We start from the raw sequence: 20,738 nt of genomic DNA, 5'->3' as shown, positions 1-20,738 counted from the left end.
CCACACCTGCCGTGCCAGTTGCAACTTCAGCTCGGATCTGATCCCTTGCCTGGGAACTCCATGTGCCACAGGGTAGCCAAAAAAAAAAAAAAAAAAAAAGAAAAAAATAATAAAGATAAATCCTAAATGTTCCAGAGATGTGATACAGCCTGTCCTCAATGATGGATGTCCAGGAGTGTCTGCTCCCTCTCCCCAGCCTGCATTCAGATTTTCTCTTTGTGCTTCCCTGTGTGCCCCCCACTGCTGCTCCCAGGCCACCCCCTTTCCAATGTCCCTAGTGCTTCTTTCCCCCCCCAGGCAGCCAGGCTGGGGCATGGAGGGTCTTGGAAGTGGGGCTGCTGGCTTCTGGGAAGACCAGCCCCCATCACATTCCTCAGCTCTGCCAGTGATGCAGAGCCGCCACAAGAGGCCTCTGAGACTCCACATGGGGCATGGGTGAGTCAGCAAGGAGATGTGCAGGACAGTCTGTGCCTCAGGAACATGGGAAGCCAAATGACTCACTAACCAAGGCATGGCCGGACCAATGACTGTTCGTGCTCCATTGTAACACTTCACTCCACTGTCAGGAAGGTTCAGATTACAGTGTTCAATCCCCTATCACCACCGACGAATGCTCACTAGGCAGCCACAGAGGATACATGCACTAATTCCTCTTCCCAAGTAGTTCAACATCTAGTTGGGGAGAACCTCACAGGAATGAAACAGGCCCCGAACTCTGAAGTCAGACATTATACTGATTGTGAGCACACAGCCAAGATAACAAAGGTAAAAATATGTATGTATTATATGTATCTTTTAGGAAAAGCATGCACATGCATGTGTGTGTGTGTGTGTGTGTGTAGGTAGGTAGATGGAGGGGGTGGGGGTAGGGAGAGAGATCTGGACACTCATCACACCCATTTCTCACTCTCCCTTTCTGGAACACTAGTGCTTTCCCTGCATCACACACACCCTCAACTTGGCATACTGACATGGAAACCACACCTGCTTTGCAGGCATCTCCCCACTTCTCCAAGTTAATGGCATCCAACTACCCCACACAGATATTCCCAGATGGGCCATCACCACCAAGCTGACCCCAGCTGGGCCCAGTGTCTGGTAGGGCAATGCCACACTGTCCCTCAGAGGGCAGAAACCACTCCATGAACATTTACCAGGCAACTACTATGTGCTCAGGATGGAACCGGGCTCTGGAGCTACAGAGATGAGTCAAAACTAAGCTCTGAAGGCAAGAAAAAAGAAACTAAGTAATATTTGAATCAACATTATTTCTCTTAACTCTTTCAACAACTCTGAGATAGGTATGGATTAGTTCCACTTTCAGATGAAGAAACTGAAGTTCAAAGAGGTTAAGTAGCTTGGTCAAGGTCGGCAAACTAGCAGTTGACTAGTGTTCAAACTAGTGTTCAAACTGCTCCCACTGCCTCCACAGCACCCTTTCTCCAGGGGGAGCGTATGCAGTGTGATTAAATTAAGGATCTGGGAGTTCCCGTCGTGGCGCAGCAGAAACAAACCTGACTAGGAACCATGAGGTTGTGGGTGCGATCCCTGGACTTGCTCAGTGGGCTAAGGATCCAGCATTGCCATGAGCTGTGGTGTAGGTCACAGATGCAGCTTGGATCTGATGTGGCTGTGGCATAGGCTGGCGGCTGTAGCTCCAATTCAACCCCTAGCCTGGGAACCGCCATATGACGCAGGTATGGCCCTAAAAAGCAAAAAACAAAAAATACAATTAAGGATCTGGAGATAAGAGAGAGTTCCTGGATTATCTGGGGCTGGGAGGGGGGTGCTAAATGTGATCAACAAATGTCCCTTATAAGGCATCAGAGACCACTGACCCAAATGGAGGCAGCAATGTGACCATGGAGACGGAGATCAGAGAGATGCGGCCACAAGCCAGGAACGCAGGCAACCACCAGAGGCCAAAGGCAAGGAATGGACTTTCCCCAGAGCATCCAGAGGGAACTTGCCTTGCTGACAACCTTGATTTAGGCCTAGGGAGACCAATTTTGGACTTCTGGTCTCCAAAATTATGAGAGAATACATTTAAGGCCATAAAGTTTGTGGTAATTTGTTACAACAGCATTAGGAAACTGGAACAGGTCACTTTTGGAGAGATGAGAATGGTGAAGAAGTCCGAGGCTGTTTGTGTTACAAGCACTTGAAGAGAACTGCAAAGAACAGAGGCCATTCATGGAGCTTAACGACACCATTCAAGAGCAAGCATATCTATGAAATTAATTCCACTTCTAGTCTGATCACTCATGGAGGAATTACAGTCAACAGCCATTAGAAGAGTGGAAATATATTTCCCCCCTTTCACCAAAACAAAATAAAAACGATCTGTGGGAGTTTTTACAGTTAGAAATTAAAATATCCAAAACCCAGCAGAGAAAAGAAAATTATCCTCTGTTTAATACTTGATTCCTAGTGTTTAAAGAAAATACATAGCTTGGTCTGAAGAGAATACAGAAAACAGATCATGAAAAAGCAAGGAAACCAATAATTAGTACCAGACAGGCTTTCTGTCTTGTGAATTGTGAGCTGGCACCATGTCACAAAAACTTACTACTTGAAGCCTCAGTTTCCTCACTGGTCAAAGGAGACAACATCAGTGAGCTAGATCTGCTTCCACAGGAAGCCATGAAGAACAAAAGCACACCATCTTCGCCAAATTAAATGGAGCACACTTACTGCCAAGTTAAAATCAGCAAGACTTAGAGCTACTGCACTGTCACTACAGGCATACGGCCTGTCTTTCCAGTTACTCAGGACTTCTTACTGGATAGGTGTGTTTTTGGCACTTTTATAATATTTGTAGCAAACGTAAAAGGGATTTGTTTCTCCCTTTGATTCTCCAAGTGAATGTGGCTGGTATGTAGGAAAACGTTGGATTTTTGCAAGTTGATTTTGTAAATATTACACTGTTATACTCATGAATTCTTAAAATTTTTTTCTCTTGAATATTCCATGGAGATACTCAAACCATTTGAAAATATTGACAGTGCTGTGTCTTCACTTACAACAGATGATTGTAATTGGGTAAGACCACTAGCTAAAATACCGAATATTTGCAAGCACAGCAAGCATCCTTGCTGTATCCTAACATAAAGGATGTTTATATATATGAAAATATATATATTGTATGAAAAAGAGGAAGCTCTAATGTTGCACCATTAAATGAGTTTGCTGCATGTTTTTAGTAGATGCCATTTTAGTAGATGTCACTAAATAGACTTCCTTTCTAATTTGGTAATAGTTTGGTGTTTTAAAATCTGGATTGGGCAATGCCTTTTATTAAACGCCATTTGGGCAACTATTGATAGGACTGGATGGTTTTATCAGGACTTTCTTAATACAGGGGATAAGAGGAATGCCGTCATCCCTGAGGCTAAACTATGCATGGTTGTTTGGAATAAGATCTACTAGATTACAGTACGGAATTTAAAAAATACATTGCTGACACTGTAAATCAACTGCGATGAATTTTTAAAAATAATTTTTAAAACCAACAAAAAATAGAATAAAAAAATAAAAATAAAAAATACATTGCTGGATTTGATTTGCTAATACTTAAAATTTCTATGTTCAGAATGAAGTGAAGTTTGTTCTCTAAGTTTTGGTGTCAGAATAAAGCCAGAACTTGCAGCCTGGCAGAAATTATTTTCATGCTTTCTAGGCTCTGGAACCATGTAAATAATTAGTTCACCCTAAAGCAGTAGCTTTCTATTGAATAATTCATTCAAAATGTTTAAATTACCATAATCTAAATTTTTTCTTTTAGTGGGCACATAGTGTAACAAAGAATGTTAAATATTGGTCAACAGTACCAGGTATCAGTGCCAACTTCATAACCAACACAGCTTTGGACTCTAAGAAGTCACTTTTGTTTATACTCTCATGGATACTAAAATAAATAATTCTTGTAAATAAAATGCTCTTAAGAAAGGTACACTGGGATTCCTGCTGTGGCTCAGCAGTAACGAACATGACTAGTGTCCATGAGGATTCGAGTTCAATCCCTGGCTTAGCTCAGTGGGTAAAGGATCCGGTGTTGCCATGAGCTGTGGTGTAGGTTGCAGATGCAGTTCGGACCTGGCATTGCTGTGGCTGTGGTGTAGGCCAGCAGCGGCAACTCTGATTCGAACCCTAGCTTGGGAACTTCCATATGTTGCAGATACAGCCCGAAAAAGAAAAAAGAAAAAAAAAGGGGGGGGGTGTCTACTGTTTTTTCAAATATATAGATGTCACTTGTTTATAGCACTATATAAATCACGATATTGTTTTCTAACCTTCAGAATCAAGACTTGCAGTAAGCAGCAATTTAGCTTCTCAAAAATAATTTCAGGAGTTTCCGTCGTGGCGCAGTGGTTAACGAATCCGACTAGGAACCATGAGGTTGCGGGTTCGGTCCCTGCCCTTGCTCGGTGGGTTAACGATCCGGCGTTGCCGTGAGCTGTGGTGTAGGTTGCAGACGCGGCTCGGATCCCGCGTTGCTGTGGCTCTGGTGTAGGCTGGTGGCTACAGCTCCGATTCAACCCCTAGCCTGGGAACCTCCATATGCCGCGGGAGCAGCCCAAGAAATAGCAACAACAACAACAAAAGACAAAAGACAAAAAAAAAAAAAAATAATTTCAGAAAACTGGGAGAAATTCTAGATTATTCTTTAATTAGTAAAGTTTACTTTTTAGGGCAGTAAAACTGAGCAGAAAACTCAGAACACTTTATTATAAAATAGACTTTTTAAGAATGAGAGTTGTTAGTTTCTTGTAACTATGTTTCTGCCTGTTTCTTCCTATGTTTAAGAAAAAAAATGCTATTTCTTAGGAACATAATTTTAAAGTTTGTTTTTTGGGGTTTTTCTGTGTTTTTGTTTGTTTGTTTGTTTTTGGTTTTTTTTTTTTTTTTTTTTTTTGCTTTTTAGGGCTGCACCTGTGGCATATAGAGGTTCCCAGGTTAGGGGTCAAATCAGAGCTACAGCTGCGGCCTACACCACAGCCACACCAACAACAGATCTGAGCCTTGTCTACAACCTACACCACAGCTCATGGCAACGCCAGATCCTTAACCCACTGAGGGAGGCCAGGGATCGAACCCACAACCTCATGGTTCCTGGTCAGATTTGTTTCTGCTACGCAACGATAGAAACTCCTAATTTTATGTCTGAGTTGTCAAGTACCATAAAGTTTTAAACCAGCTTCTTCCTATGTAATTCATTTTATCATTTCTGAAATTACCACTATTTTATTTATGCATTATTTGTGTATGTCTGATATATTTTATCTACTCTTTTAGCTTATACTTTTGTGTCACCATCTTTGATGTCTTAGCTTGTATAGTTTGTTGAATTCTTTTTATCCTAATCTGAGAGATAATTTTTTAAATAGAGACATTGTAAACACAAATGGATTTTTTAATGTTTTGGCCATGCCTATGGCACGTGGAATTTCCCATGCCAGGGATCAAATCTGCCACAAAAATAACCCAAGTCACAGCAGTGATAACACCAGATCCTTAACCCACTGAGCTACTAGGGAACCCTCAAAGATCGATTTAAGTAATATATGCTAATGTCTGATTATATTTGTTTCCTTGACAGTTACTTGCTTTCTTCTGTCTTTTTGCCATTTCTTGGGCTGCTCCCGCAGTACATGGAGGTTCCCAGGCTAGGGGTTGAATCGGAGCTGTAGTCACCGGCCTATGCCAGAGCCACAGCAACGCGGGATCCGAGCCGCGTCTGCAACCTACACCATAGCTCACAGCAACGCCAGATCCTTAACCCACTGAGCAAGGCCAGGGATCAAACCCGCAACCTCATGGTTCATTAACCACTAAGCCAAGATGGGAACTTCACTTGCTTTCTTCTTAAACGAAGCAGGCATTGTTGCTTCATTCTCCAAAAGTCCTTTAGCAGGTTTAAATAGTCTTTATAATTCTGCTTACAGAACTACAGAAATTCCACGTTTTATCTAGCAGGCATAATCAAGAGCTGTTTAAGATCCTACTACAAATACACAAGTGTGTGCTCCTGCCTGGAGACAGGAGATGAAGATGAAACATGTAACAAAAGCATGGATAGACCACAGGCAACATTTTCCACCAATTTTTAAAAATTAAGTTATTCTGAAGATATTTCCACATTAATATATTTTTAAGCCCTCTGAAGAAAGTAAAGATCTCAAAGCACAAACATGAAGACATAATAAGCATGAGAAACTCAGAGTGAGCGTCGTAAGCAAGCTTGGGGTACTAACGTCAGGGTCTGTTTTACTCAAAGGCCTTCACTAGCAACACCCAGCGAAGAGGATCCTCTACATTCAGTTACCTAGCAAGGAAGAGGATCCTCTACATTCAGTTACCTAGCAAAAGGTCCCATTTCGAGCGCTGCGAAAATAAGTGAACACGGAAACAAGGCCAAGTTCTTTGGGGAGGCTGACCCAGACTCTCATGCCAAAGAGACACCAAGTTCCAGGCTTCCCTGAACCTGACTCACCAAGATGCCGTTTCCCAAGCAAACGGTTTCCTTTTGTCCCCCCCCCCCCCCAACTGCGTTTCATGTTAAATGACACCACTAACTCACCAACAAAAAGGGCTCAGCACAGAGTCAGTCTGCTGGCATTCAAATAAATGCTGATACCACCTAGTTTGGCTGGGTTACACCTCCCAGGGGAGAGCGCTGTGGGGGCAGCAGACCGAAGGACCCAGCAGATCTGGAGGATGCAGCTGCTGGGGAAGGGTGCTGCCTGTGTGGGCGGCTCTAACATGTATTTGCTTTGCAGAGTTTTCGGTTCTGTTAGATAAGTTTGTGAAGCACAGGGACATTCTTTCAAGATGTTTTAAGTAACCAGTCAGCAAAGAGTTTGTTAGACACAGGCAGGATTCCTGAGATGTGAAGACAGTTAAGTACTTCGCAAGTGGAGCCTGTGTGTGTGTGTGTGTGTGTGTGGTGTGTGTGTGTATTAGAGAGAAAAATCAAAGGGCCAAGAGATACCCAATACTCATGATACTAAACACACAAAAAGCACTCAACAGTCAGAACACCAACCATGCACAAGAACTTAATATCCATGAGGTCTTTATCTGACACCCACTGGTGACACCCATTCTGGCACCATGTGTCCTCCGCCCAAGAAACACCAATAAAACCCACAACTGTCCATCTATTTAATTAGCTGTGGCCAGGTGTCCTCGTCCCTGTGGGCTTCTGAGCAGGTGTGTCACTGGCCCAGGGCACCGTGCACCTGCAGGCCCCTCTCTCCTTGGAGCCCCTCCCCCGACAGGGAGGAAGGTCCACAGGCAGAGGGAAGCAGGACCCAGGTAGCATGACCCTCCCACCTGCTTGCACCCTATCCTAAGAGCATTAACCGATATTACCTTTTCCCCTTGCTCTTTGCTGTGTTTTACACTGATTTAATGAGCCGTGTGATTCAAGCCTGTTTTAATTTGGCCTGTGAGTCTTTCTATTCTGGGACCTCTGGGAGAACCTGCCAGGCAGTATATCTGGAGGCTACCAGGGTACTAGTGGCATCTGTGTGAAAAGAAAGGAAACCCCCAAGTGCCTGGGAGGAGACGCTAAATGGCAATGCCAACTGTTAAGGGCTGAATCCTATTCCTCCCTGGAATTCACAAGCCCTATATTTGGAGATCAGGTCTTTAAAGAGGAAATCAAATTAAAAGCAAGTCTCTGGGTAGCCCAAACCCTCTATGACTGGGGTCCGTACACAAGAAAAGGAGATGAGGACAAATGTTTGCCTCGGGAGAAAGGGCCACGCACGGACAGAGGGAGAAGGCGGCCACCCACGAGCCGAGGAGAGGCCTCTGAAGAAACCCACCCTGCTATCTTGGGCTTCCAACCTCAGGACTGTGAGAAAATACATTTCTGTTCTTTGTGACAGCAGCCCTCACAAATGCACCCACCATCATCGGCTTCCTCTCTTCCAGGAGCCATTCGCTCCTGGCGTATCCTCACGCAAGTGGTGGGAAAGGCAAGTGTCCCACTTCTCGGAAAAATTTCCTGGTCTCAGAGCAAGTGTGAGAACCTGACCTAAGCCAGGCAAATCACAGCACCCCTGCCCAGCTCAACATCCACCCCTGGAGTCTGTCTTACCAGTGATGAAGGTGGTCAGGTTTGGGCCCTGCATACGTGGTGCATCGGTTGTTTCCTAAGTGAAATGATGGAGTCATGTGTGTAAATACTAGACTACATGCCCCAAAGGTTTTACCAATTTACATAGGTGCCAACTGTTTCTAAGAGGCCTATATTCCTGTACCTTTTCCAACATAAAATGCTTATAATATTAGCCAATCATTTTTTCCAGGTTAATTTGCATCTTGATGCTATCATGAGGTTCATAGGATATTGGCCATTTGCATATCTTATCTTACAGCTTTGTCTGTTTAAGTGCTTTGGCTATTTTTCTTTTTGTGGGCTTATATTATCCTTTTAATGTGTTCTAATTTTTCAAGAGCTCTTTATGTATTAAGGATGCCAACCCTTAATCATTTAGTTTCCTAGCTTCATTTTTTCATATTTTAACTTTTTAAATTTATATTACACAAGTTTACTTTGGGGTCCATTCTACCAGTTTTTTGATCAATGTATGATCAATCCTATCAATCTTTTCCTTAACGTTCCGGTTTTAGAGTTAGGTACACTTACACAGTCCTTGATGGGAGGGCGGGGCACAGAGTTTTTACTACTGTTATGCACATGGATGCTATGAAATCTGCATCATTAGGGAAATGCTTCAAATGCCATAAATATATGTGGCTGCTCCCATTCTAACAAAAAAAGGGGCTAGAGACATGGAATTATCATCACAGCACAACTGAGTGGGGAAAAAGCAAGAAGAGGCCACAGTGCTCATTCACTAGACACACACACACACACACACACAGTCCTGTGGGGCTTTGAGATAAACAGTGACCCAGACAGATAAAAGTCCCTGCCTTGTCAACTTCCACTCTCCTTCTAACGGGGAGAGATAATGAGCAAATCAGGAGGACACCTTACATGATGTGTCCACTGAGCGGAGTCTTTGGGCAGACATGAGGTGGGTGATATTGAAGGGGACAGGGTGGGAGTGGTGGGAGCAAGGCCGATACAATCTATACCGCAGTCAGGGAGGGTCTCCCTGAGAAGGTGACTGGACAAAGTCCAAGGAGGTGAAGGACTGGGTGAAGCAGATATTAGGGGTGAAAGGATTTTAGGCCAGGCCCCAGACAGTGCAAAGGCCCTGAGGCAGCCCATGTCCTGTGTGTTCAAGGAAGGAAGGAAGTCAGTGGGGCGGGTGTGGGGCAGGATGGCACCAGGAGATAGACGAGGTCACAGAGGTGACTGTGTGTGTAGGGCCTTGGAGGCCATTATGACAATGGAGGTTTCTGCACTGAATGAGAGGGAAGTCACCTAAGGGTTTCAAGCAGAGCATGAGGCAATGTGACTTACATTTGACCACAGTTACTTTGGCTGTATTGAGAACAAACCTCTGGGCAGAAAGAGCAGAAGCAGGGACTCAGGTAGGAGATGATGGTGCCTGGTCAGGAGGAAAATGACAGTGGCAGGGATCGGGGAGAAGGGAATCAGGACAAACAGAAAGAAGTGGTCTGACTACAGACGCATTTTGGAGTTGGCAAGATTTATCAACATTTTGGATGGAAGGCATGAGAGAAAGAAATGTGAAGGTTGACTCCAAAGTCTTGGGGATAGGAGAACAGTTACCAGTGGGCATGATGTGGAGGACTGGGGACAAGACGCCTGGGTGAACTTCTTATGGGCAACACTGATTTGGAGACTGGGTGTCTCCTGAATGTCGTCTGGAATTCAAATGGGATCTCTGAGGCAGAAAACACATTTAGACACCTGGGCAGTCATGAAGCTAGATGAGCTTGCTAGAGGAAGGGGCAAAGGGGTAGAGAGAAAAGTCCAAGACCTGAGATCGTCTGGCAGCTGCATGTTGTGTAGGCAAGCAGGAAGCAGCAAAAGAGATGGACAAGGAGTGACCACCGAGCCGGGAGGAAACCAAAGAGCAATGAGATTCCTGAGGCCAAGGAGAAGGAGGAGGAAATGAGCAACACTGAGCAGAAATCTACACTGGAGGAAATTAACCTCAGAAAAGTGGCTGGTGGGGACAGTGTTGCAAGTGGGAATGTTGAGTAAGTGCAAAGGATCTAAGAAGAGTTCTCTGAAATTCCTAATTAAGAAAATCCCATATATAAGGGGGTGGACTATCCAAATATGAGACATGAAAGAGACTCAGCCAATAAAAGATGGTGACCTTACAAGGCATTTCTTAGAACATACAGCAGAGGACTGCAGTGAGTCCTTAAGAATTGGATCACAATGAAGGCCATGTGTTCCTGCTGACTACACACCAAGAATGGTAAGTTAGGCTAGATTTCTATAGCACCCGACACCCAGTGGATGGTTTGTGAATCCCCATTTATTCTTTCACGGTCTGTGCGAGTTTCTGACGTAAGAACTCTTCAGAGCCTACTATGAAGTGAATGACTAGAAGACACAGATCTCCAACTGATAATTCTAGTCAGTGTTCTGGAATCTGGAAGGGTTAAACAGTAGTTATTTCTGGAGTGCAAGATTTTAATCTATTCTTTGATGTACTTTTGTATTTTACCATGTTCCCAAGTCAATATGCATTACTTAGACCTAACAAGGTAGTTGAAAAACAGGCTCTGATGCTGAGCCTTTAAAGACTGCTGCTGAATAAGCCTTTAAAGAAGCTTATTTTGGTCTCACCCTTGCCATCATAAAAGATAACACATGTGGCACTCTTGTCACGCGCCTGCTAAGTAAGGTGGTAAATACTCTTGATGGATCAATCAGATCATCTGTGGGCTTTGCTGAAGACCACACAAACAACTGTTAGAGGCAGAGCTGCTGAAATGTAAACCTGTTCACTCTAATTCCAGAGCCAACAGTCTGCACACCTCCATGCCTCTCATTCTACTGACTCCCCTCCCAGTCACCTCCTGCAGCTCCTTCTCCCCGCCATCACCACCCACAACCACCACCATTCATCTGGGCCTTGTTACTCTCTTGTACCTTTTCATGCATTCACATTGCTATCTCCATAATTAGATTATAAGTTTAGTTTGGGACCCAGACTTTTTCTATTTCTCTTGGCATCCCCCCCAGAAGGCCTTCTCCTTTGTGACAGGTTACAAATCTGCTTACACACAAATAATGGAACACAGTAGCAATGTTTTCAGCACCTCCACATGAATGGACAGCAGTCCCCTTGAAAGAAGAGCTGTGTAACCGAATCTACCACTAATGGCAGAGGAGCTGAATAAAGCACCAGCTGCAGGATTTCCTCGGTTCCTCAACAGTTAAGCACACAATTTGGTCAACTTTGTGATGGAAAGTGCTATTCACTGGATTTACAACTAAGACACAATTCTGTCTAAATAGGAAAAGCCCTGACCAAGCACCATATGCCAAGCACTTCCATTATTTAAGGCTGACATGGGAGGTACTGTCCTTTTTACAAAGACACAGGCTCGGAAAGCTCAGACGGCCAGGAAGAAGAAGAGCCATTTTGAGCTGAGCCCAGTGCTTTTCCAGCTACACTATACTGCCTTTTAAAGTTGCAGAAAAGGAATTTCTATGAAAGACAACAGTAGATTTAAAAGAAATGTGTTTCTGTTAAAGGCACTACCAAAGAATTTTAAGTAACAGTGAAGAAGATAATGTGAAGATAATGCAAAGAATTACCTCAGAAAAAAACAAAGACCATAGAAATACAGAAAAACAAATCTACCGAGAGTCACATGACTCAAAATAAGACCACAATTCAAGATAAACAGATAAACCTAGAAAACAGAGAGGGTTAATATCCACAGAGACCTACCTGTCTGAGAGAAACAAGTGGAAGCCAGAATAGGGAAAGTGACTTTGAAAAGCTTTCCTAGAACTCAATGGCATTCTCTGTAGAGGATCAAGTGGGAAGCAGGTATGTGGGTTTTTCCAAAGAGGAATTAAAGACAAAATTGTAAAAAGCAGAAATAATGTCAGGTAGTTAGTTCTGCAGATTCAAGAAACATGAAAAAATTTATTTTTTATAAGAGCTTTGAGAAAATTATTTCCTTTTAAAGTCTACACTTCAGCGGCTTTTGTATATTCACAGGACCACAGAATTTGAATGCTGGAAGAAATCTTAAAATTCATGTAGCCAAGTGTTTCTCAAGCATGGTCTACAAATGCTCCTAAGTCTAGTAACTTGGGTCAACAGGGCACACCTGCTTACTCAGTCTCCCCCGTGTGGTACAAAACTCAAGTCTCCGAGAAGCCCCAGGAGCCTTTCCTGATTTAAATGACCTGGACCCTCTGCTCATAGAACAGGTACTACCTAGTCCATCAAGTCAGTGCTCTAGGAAAGATGCTTCAGAAAACACTGATTTCATTTCTTCCAACCTCTGACTTTCCAAGCAAAGAACCAGTGTCAGAGAAGACTGACCAGCTTGACCAAGTCTAACAGCTCTTCCAAAGCATCAACATGTGAGCAACCAGTGGGAAGCAGAGTGTTTTCAAGGTTCATGAAAGAACAAAAACCAGATCTTCAGACTTTTAGCCCATGCTCTTTCTACGATGCTATACATCAAAACCTCAAGCTCTGAAGCAAGAAGACAAACTTCCTAATGAGTCCTCTGTGAGAGAACAGAGAAATGAGGACTAGTATACCAAAAATACACAGATTGAGGAAACCAGTGTGCCCACACATTGAGAATCCAAAATCAGAAAAATAGGAGTTTGATATGACACTATGAAAAAATAGTTTCACAGAAGAATTCTGGACAGGGGTGGGTGAAAGTGGGGAATGATATTTCCTAAAACTAGCTCTGTACCACCTGTCAATGGGAGGCTGCCATGCACTCAATGGCCTCACAAGAGCGAGGGACAAAGACAACATGGAACACTGCCTGCATGGACAGGTGAACCGTGTTTAAAATGGCAGAGAAACAGGAAAATTCAAAGACCATCTTTTCTGGTTTTTTGTTTTTTTTTGGCCATGCCTGCAGCATGTGGAAGTTACAGCACCGGGATCAGACTGGAGCCACTGCGGTGGGGACTCCAGATCCTTAAACCTGCTGTGCCACCAGAGAACAACAACATTCTCTTCGATCCAACATTCAGGAAAAATCTACCCCCCAAACAGAAACAAATGAGAACAACGAATACAACCCTGACAGGAAAGGAAAACAACATGGAAAACAACACACCTGCTTCACATACTCAATTAAACAGGAATAAACTCCTCTGTGAGAAGACTGGGATCAAGAAACAAAATCAAGCCATCTGCAGCTTCCTGGGTGGCCCCTACTCCACTGGCCTCTTTCCACCAAATGCTCCAGCCCCACAGAGCTTAGAGCCTCCCGTAATCTGGCGTTTCCTTGGATCTGGGCTTGAATGCAGGCTCACCCCCCTCCCCCATGCTCTTACGTCTACCTGCAAACATCACTGACTCTTCAAGAGCCGACTCAAAGACCCGTGCTTCCAGGCTCTTTTTCCCAGCTGTGAGGGTTGCATCAGAAGTGAGCTATACCACACTTTCCCATCCCATATGCTTGTTTTATGTTTCTCAAAGCCCAGCCACACCTGTCTCTGCTTGCATGCCTGCCTGCCGCATGGTCCTGGTCTACCCCATCACACAAGCTCTGCTGCCACAGCCATTAGGGCTGCAGCCCCAGCAGGGCTGTCCTCATGTCGTCATTCCAACTTGGAGCCCCACAATAGCACACGCTCTCTAGGTTACCACCTCCCTGAATCTCAACAGCAAAATCATGCACAAGGTACCACCAGGGGCCTCACCTCAACAAGAAGGAAAGGCTTGGAGTTCCCGTCGTGGAACAGTGGTTAACGAATCTGACTAGGAACCATGAGGCTGTGGGCTCGATCCCTGGCCTTGCTCAGTGGGTTAAGGATACAGCATTGCCATGAGCTGTGGCGTGGTCATAGACATGGCTCAGATCCCGAGTTGCTATGGCATAGGCCAGCAGCTACAGCTCTGATTAGACCCCTAGCCTGGGAACCTTCATATGTCAAAGGAGGGGCCCTAGAAAAGGCAAAAAGACAAAAAAAAAAAAAAAAAAAAGAAGGGAAGGCTTAAAGAGATTAAGGGTCTCATCCAAGGTCACCCGGCCTGGGCAACCAGCCTCCAGAGCCAAGCCCTTAGCATGTGTCTTATTATATCACAGTATCATAGCCCTCCAAACATTCTTAGTCAACCAATGAAATGCAAGCTGAACTTCAAGGAAAATAATCAAATTCCTAAATAAGAACACAAATATTTTATGATTCTAGTAAGACCAGTATGCCATAAAGTATGAAGAAAATGAACTATAAAACAAGCTAAATTAAGGAAAACTATTACTAAAATGGAAGTAAAAAAATGAACTGATAAAAAAAACAAATTTCTTTAAAAACCAACATGATAATCTAAGGTCCAATCATAAAAATTAAGAAAATACAAATTTATAAAAATACCACAATAGGAATTCCTATTGTGGCTCAGCAAGTTAAGGGCCCTACGTTGTCTCTGTGAGGATATGGGTTTGATCCCTGGCCTCACTCGGTGGGTTAAGGATCTGGCATTACCGCAGGTCACACCTGCAGCTCTGATTCCACCCCTGGCCCAAGAACTTCCAAATGCTGCAGGTGCCACCATAAAAAGAAAAAACCAAAACAGAAAAATACAATAAAATACCATAAATAATAAAATACATTTTTCTGCATCTGGAAATAAGTCATATGTTTAAAAGTAAGTGGAAATACAAATAACAAGTGCTGGAAGGGCTGTGGAGAAAAGGGAACCCTCCTGCACTGCTGGTGGGAATGTAAACTGGTATAGCCACTATGGAGAACAGTTTGGAGATACCTTAGAAATGTATACATAGAACTTCCATATGACCCTGCAATCCCACTCTTGGGCATCTATCCCGACAAAACTCTACTTAAAAGAGGCACGTGCACCCGCATGTTCATTGCAGCACTATTCACAATAGCCAGGACATGGAAACAACCCAAATGTCCATCGACAGATGATTGGATTCGGAAGATGTGGTATATATACACAATGGAATACTACTCAGCCATAAAAAAGAATGACATAATGCCATTTGCAGCAACGTGGATGGAACTAGAGAATCTCATCCTGAGTGAAATGAGCCAGAAAGACAAAGACAAATACCATATGATATCACTTATAACTGGAATCTAATATCCAGCACAAATGAACATCTCCTCAGAAAAGAAAATCATGGACTTGGAGAAGAGACTTGTGGCTGCCTGATGGGAGGGGGAGGGAGTGGGAGGGATCGGGAGCTTGGGCTTATCAGACACAACTTAGAATAGATTTACAAGGAGATCCTGCTGAATAGCATTGAGAACTTTGTCTAGATACTCATGTTGCAACAGAAGAAAGGGTGGGGGAAAAAATGTAATGTATACATGTAGGGATAACCTGACCCCCTTGCTGTACAGTGGGAAAATAAAAATAAATAAATAAATAAAATAAGGTATCTTTAAACAAAACAAAACAAAAAAGTAAGCGGAAATAGAAAAAGTAAAATATAAAACCAAGATAATATAACAATAAGGAATAAATGAGAGAATTAAAGAATAAGAGAAGTTATTAAAGAATTGATTTCAAAAGGGTACTTAACAACTCTGAGTAAAATTATACTTTTAAGTATTTAATGATGTTTTAAGTGACTTGCTTTTCCAAAATGTAGAAAAAAATATTCAATTAATCAACTCGTTTTTCAAAAAATCAGGTTTGTTTCATTCTTTTGCATGTGGGTATTCAGTCATCCCCACACCCTTTGTTGAAAAGACTCTTCTTACTTTGCCCATTGACTTGCTTTGGTGCCCTTATCAAAAGTCAACTGATCCATAAATGTAAAAGGTTTATTCCTAGTTTTTGCCTCCCCCTCCCCCCTGCTTTAGGGCCGCCTCTGCAACATATGGAACCCCCCGCCCCCCAGGCCAAGGACTCGAGTTGGAACTGCGGCTGCCAGCCTATGCCACAGCCACGCTGGATCTGAGCTGCATCTGTGACCTACACTGCAGCTTTCAGCAATGCTGGATCCTTAATCCACTGAGTCACAACGGGAACTCCTAAAGGTTTTTATTGCTTGACTCTCATGTATCTATAGGTCTGTTCTTATGCCAGTACCACACTGTCTTGATTACTTTGTAGGAGTTTTGAGATCATGAAGTACGTATCTTCTAACTCTGTCCTTCCTTCTCAAGATTGCTTCAGTTATCCTGGGTTCCTTGAGTTTAGTATCAGTTCATAGATTTCTGCAAAGAAGCAAGCTGTGATTCTGATAGGGACTGCAATGAATCTGTACTCAACCAGGGGAGTATTGCCATCTTCACAGTATTGAGTCGTTTGATACATAAACATGAGATGTCTTATCAGTAATATTTAAGAACTATCTTTAAACTGCTGTAATTTGCATCATCAAGGAAATTAAAAAAAAAAAAAACATGCAGTGAGACACTGCTGCTGCTACCATGCACAAAAGAATAAATGATTATACTTGAAATAGTGAGCCAGAGTATAATCTCTCATCATTTCCCAAGAACTACAGAACTATTCACACCCTTTGATTCTAATAAGGACACCACTGGAGCTAGAACCAAAGGAACTAATTCAAGAAAATAAAGGGGAAAAATATGCTAAGATATTCACTGCAGTACTATCACAGTGAAATACTGGGATATCAGAGGGAAATGACTGTCAAATATCCCAACAATGGGAAATATCAAATTATTAACACAATGGAAATCTATAGTTTCCATACCAGCTATTTCTAAAAAATATGTTAAAATATGTCAACATCGGATTTGTAAACAAAAATGCCTAAAGTCTCATAAATGTATATTAAAGATCATAATACAATCTGAAGCAAAATAACTCATAATTTAATTATTTCTGGGTTATTTTAAGGAAGTTACTTACTATCTTAAACTATTAGGTATGTCTGTTTGTCTTGGCCAAACCCACAGCAAGTGGATGTTCCCAGGCCAGGGACTGAACCTGTGCCACAGCAGTGACCCAAGCTGCTGCAATGACAATGCTGGGCCCTCAACCTGCTGCGCCACATGGAATAAACATGGAATAAACTTTTACATTTATGGATCAGTTGACTTTTGATAAGGGCACCAGAGCAAGTCAATGGGCAAAGTAAGAAGAGTCTTTTCAACAAATGGTGCAGGGATGACTGAACACCCACATGCAAAAGAATGAAATAAACCCGAGTTTTTGAAAAACGAGTTAACTGAATATTTTTTTCTACGTTTTGGAAAAGCAAGTCACTTAACCATCATTAAACTCCTATGTTTTAAAAAGAAAGCCCCCCCCCCAACCCCGTCACCTGCAGCAACAACCCACTTAGTCACATGTGATTCAGCATTAAGGCTGCTGAGCAGCAGAATAGGTTTAACGGTACTGCTGTCAAGGACACCTAACAATAGATGATGCGTTTAATCCCCACCTTCAGGACCAAAGCTCAAGCAGGCAAGGGAGAGCTCATCCTCTTGGGCACATGTAGTGAGCTTAGGGATGTAAATCAATATGAACATTCTGCTTGCTTTTCAACCCAACGGCCCATAAAGACTGAGTTAAAAGAACAGCAAATGTTGGAGTTCCTATCCTGGCTCAGTGTTAACGATCCCAACTAGTATCCATGAGGATGCATGTTTGATCCCTGGTCTTGCTCAGTGCGTTAAGGACCCAGCGTTGCCATGAGCTGCGGTGTAGGTCAAAGATGCAGCTTGGATCTGGTGCTGCTGTGGCTATGGTGTAGGCTGGCAGCTGCAGCTGTGATTCAACCCCTAGCCTGAGCACTTCTATACCCTGCAGGTGAGGCCTTAAAAAAGACAAAAAAGACAAGAAAGAAAGAAGGAAGGAAGAAAGGAAGGAAGGAAAGAAAAAGAATAGAATAGCAAATGCATTTAATCTATTAGCAACTTGGGTTATAATCACCTTTGTATTTCAGTGAGCAGAGTCATTACACCACACGGCATGGCTTTATCGTGCTGGGAAGTGAAGACAAATACATCCTCCATATCTCTCCTGCACCAGACTGAACCGCTCTCTGATTGTGTGTCCTTCTAAGAATAAATGGCAACCCTATTTTCCGGTGCCTGAAGTAATAGAGAATCTCATCAGATGGAAGAGAAGACTACAATTAATACAATTTCAGGGACTGCTTCTCTCCCTGCTGCCTCTGTCCAGATCCTATAAATAACAACATTGCCTCACGATGGCACAGCATGCTGCTCAGCTCTCGCTTTCCAGCAGATGCAGAGATGCGCCACTGCCACCCTACAGCTCTGAGATGTCAATACGGCCCAGAGACCGGTGCGCAGGCACAGGTCTCCTTGGGGGTTGGCATTTCTGTGCTCGCCCCTACTCTCCATGTCCTCCACGGGCCTCCTGACTCTTTGCTGTCTGCTGAATCAATCACTCAAGGGATCAACCTTCACTTTTCCATCCCTGCCACAATCATGAACAGAGGGGCTTAAAAGGCAACAAAGACCTCCCACTTCTTGTGGGCAACACCAATGCAAAGTGTAATTTCATCTCAACAGAAGTGCACAGAGAAAAGCACCAGGGCCAGCTGAAGACAGCTGAAATGATGAGCGCGAGACAGAACACACGCCTGCCCTGGCAGAGACCTAAAAGCCTTTCACAGAGAACCGGGTAGGGAACAGAAAGTAAGGCTAAGAACCCCTCGGAGATGGGGGACGGAGCAAAAGGTCAACCATCGAAGCCTGCAAACATTGTTTATGGGGAAAGAAACCACATCCTCACACACACCTTTCTCAGGAAGGAGGGTGGGGTGGGGAGAAGTACAAACAGCAGACTGTGCAGTGACAAGGTGGTGTTCATCAGCCAGAAGGAGCTCGGCAGCTTCGACCGTGAGAAAGATGCCATGGTAACGAGACACACGCCCACACGGCCAAGTCCATTAGAACTTCCTCAGTGCGGCCTTGAGCCCTTGTACAAACTCCCACTTGGTCCCCGTGAAGCAGGGCTGTCACTGTTGTCAATGTGAGAGGCTGTCAGCACACAGTGTTCACCAGCTCGAGCTGGCGGAGAACAGGGGCTCAGCCTTCTCTCCCCAGCACTCCCAGCAATGTGCAGACCTCACCTCAATTCTGTTGCTTTTTTAAAAGTTTAGTTTTTTGTTTTTACTTTTTAGGGCTGCACCTGGAGTATATGGAAGTTCCCAGGCTAGGGGTCAAATTGGAGCTGCAGCTACAGGCCTACGCCACAGCCACGCCAGATCTGAGCCACATCTGCAACCTACACCACACCCTGTAAGCAAAACCGGATCCTTAACCCATTGCACAGGGCCAGGGATCAAACACATTTCCTCATGGATACTAGTTAGGTTCTGAGCCACAAGGGGAACTCCAAGTCAGTTGATTTTTTACTCCATTTAAATTTACTTAATTCATTTCTTTAGAGTCATACTTTAGCCAGCCCATTAGAATTTCACTGATTCAGTACCCAATGTCAAGATATTCTTGCATCGTCATCCTCTGTGTTGACTGTAGAAACAGGTTTAGATGCCACCAAGAAAAGGAGACAGTCTTTGATAACCAGCTTCCTCACTTAAGGAAATGCCTCAATGGTTCAATCAACTTCCTGCCAACATATTCATCTGCTCAATCAACAATTATACATTGAGGGCCAGTCCTGTACTAGGCTGACTTCTGCTCCTCAAAACCAAAACCCATGGTTTTACAATGCCAACATGCAAGATATTCAAAAGATATGGGTCCAGGCTCAGAAGACAGTTTCAAAATAAGAGTTACCTAAACACATAGAGCCACTTCATTAGCATTATATCCATCAACTGTCATTCAAATACTTGAGCATTTAGAATCAGACTAATATTAAAAATTAGTTTCCTAACTAGTCACAACATGTAAAGTGTGTATATGAAACTATGTATATACATAAAACCAAATACATGCATCTGCATATTATACACAAAGTAGACTATTAAAACAGAAGAGAGGGGAGGAAAAAAAATCTTGTTTAGAGGAAAAAATACTAGCAGAGTTTCCACTGTGGTGAAATGGGATCAGCGGCATCTTGGGAGTGCAGGAACGGGTTTGATCCCCATCTTGGCACAGTGGGTTAAGGATCTGGCGTTGCCGCAGCTACAGCTTAGGTTACAATGGCAGCTTAGGGAGTTCCCGTCATGGCACAGTGGTTAACGAATCCGACTAGGAAGCATGAGGTTGCGGGTTCCATCCCTGGCCTTGCTCAGTGGGTTAAGGATCCGGCGTTGCTGTGAGCTGTGAGGTAAGTTGCAGACGCAGCTCAGATCTGGCATTGCTGTGGCTCTGGTGTAGGTCAGCGGCTACAGCTCTGATTAGACCCCTAGCCTGGGAACCTCCATATGCCTCGGGAGCAGCCCTAGAAAAGGCAAAACGACAAAAACAAACAAAAAAACAATGGCAGCTTGGATCTGATCCCTGGCCCTGGGATGCCACATGCCAAGGGGCAGCCAAAAAAAAAAAAAAAAAAAAAGGTGAAAAAGGGAAAAAAAAAAAAAAGACTAGAGAAAAATAAAAAGCTTCTTAAAATGTAGACTTGTCCATAATATTTATAAACCATCAAGAAAAATACTCATTAATTGCTTGTATGTTAACAGACTTATCACTACCATAGGTTTAATAGGGTGAAAATAAATAC

At 43.4% G+C, this 20,738-nt stretch overlaps 1 protein-coding gene across 4 annotated transcripts in view; it reads right to left on the bottom strand.

Annotated features, from left to right (window-relative positions):
• Positions 1-20,738, bottom strand: part of TTC39C (tetratricopeptide repeat domain 39C) — a 108,445-nt gene that overhangs the window by 22,937 nt on the left and 64,770 nt on the right. The window lies entirely within an intron of this gene.

Source organism: Sus scrofa, chromosome 6 (genome assembly GCF_000003025.6).
Source record: "Sus scrofa isolate TJ Tabasco breed Duroc chromosome 6, Sscrofa11.1, whole genome shotgun sequence".
NCBI lineage: Eukaryota > Metazoa > Chordata > Mammalia > Artiodactyla > Suidae > Sus > Sus scrofa.
The sequence above is the reverse complement of the archived record's forward strand: the minus strand, read 5'-3'. Positions and strand labels throughout refer to the sequence as shown.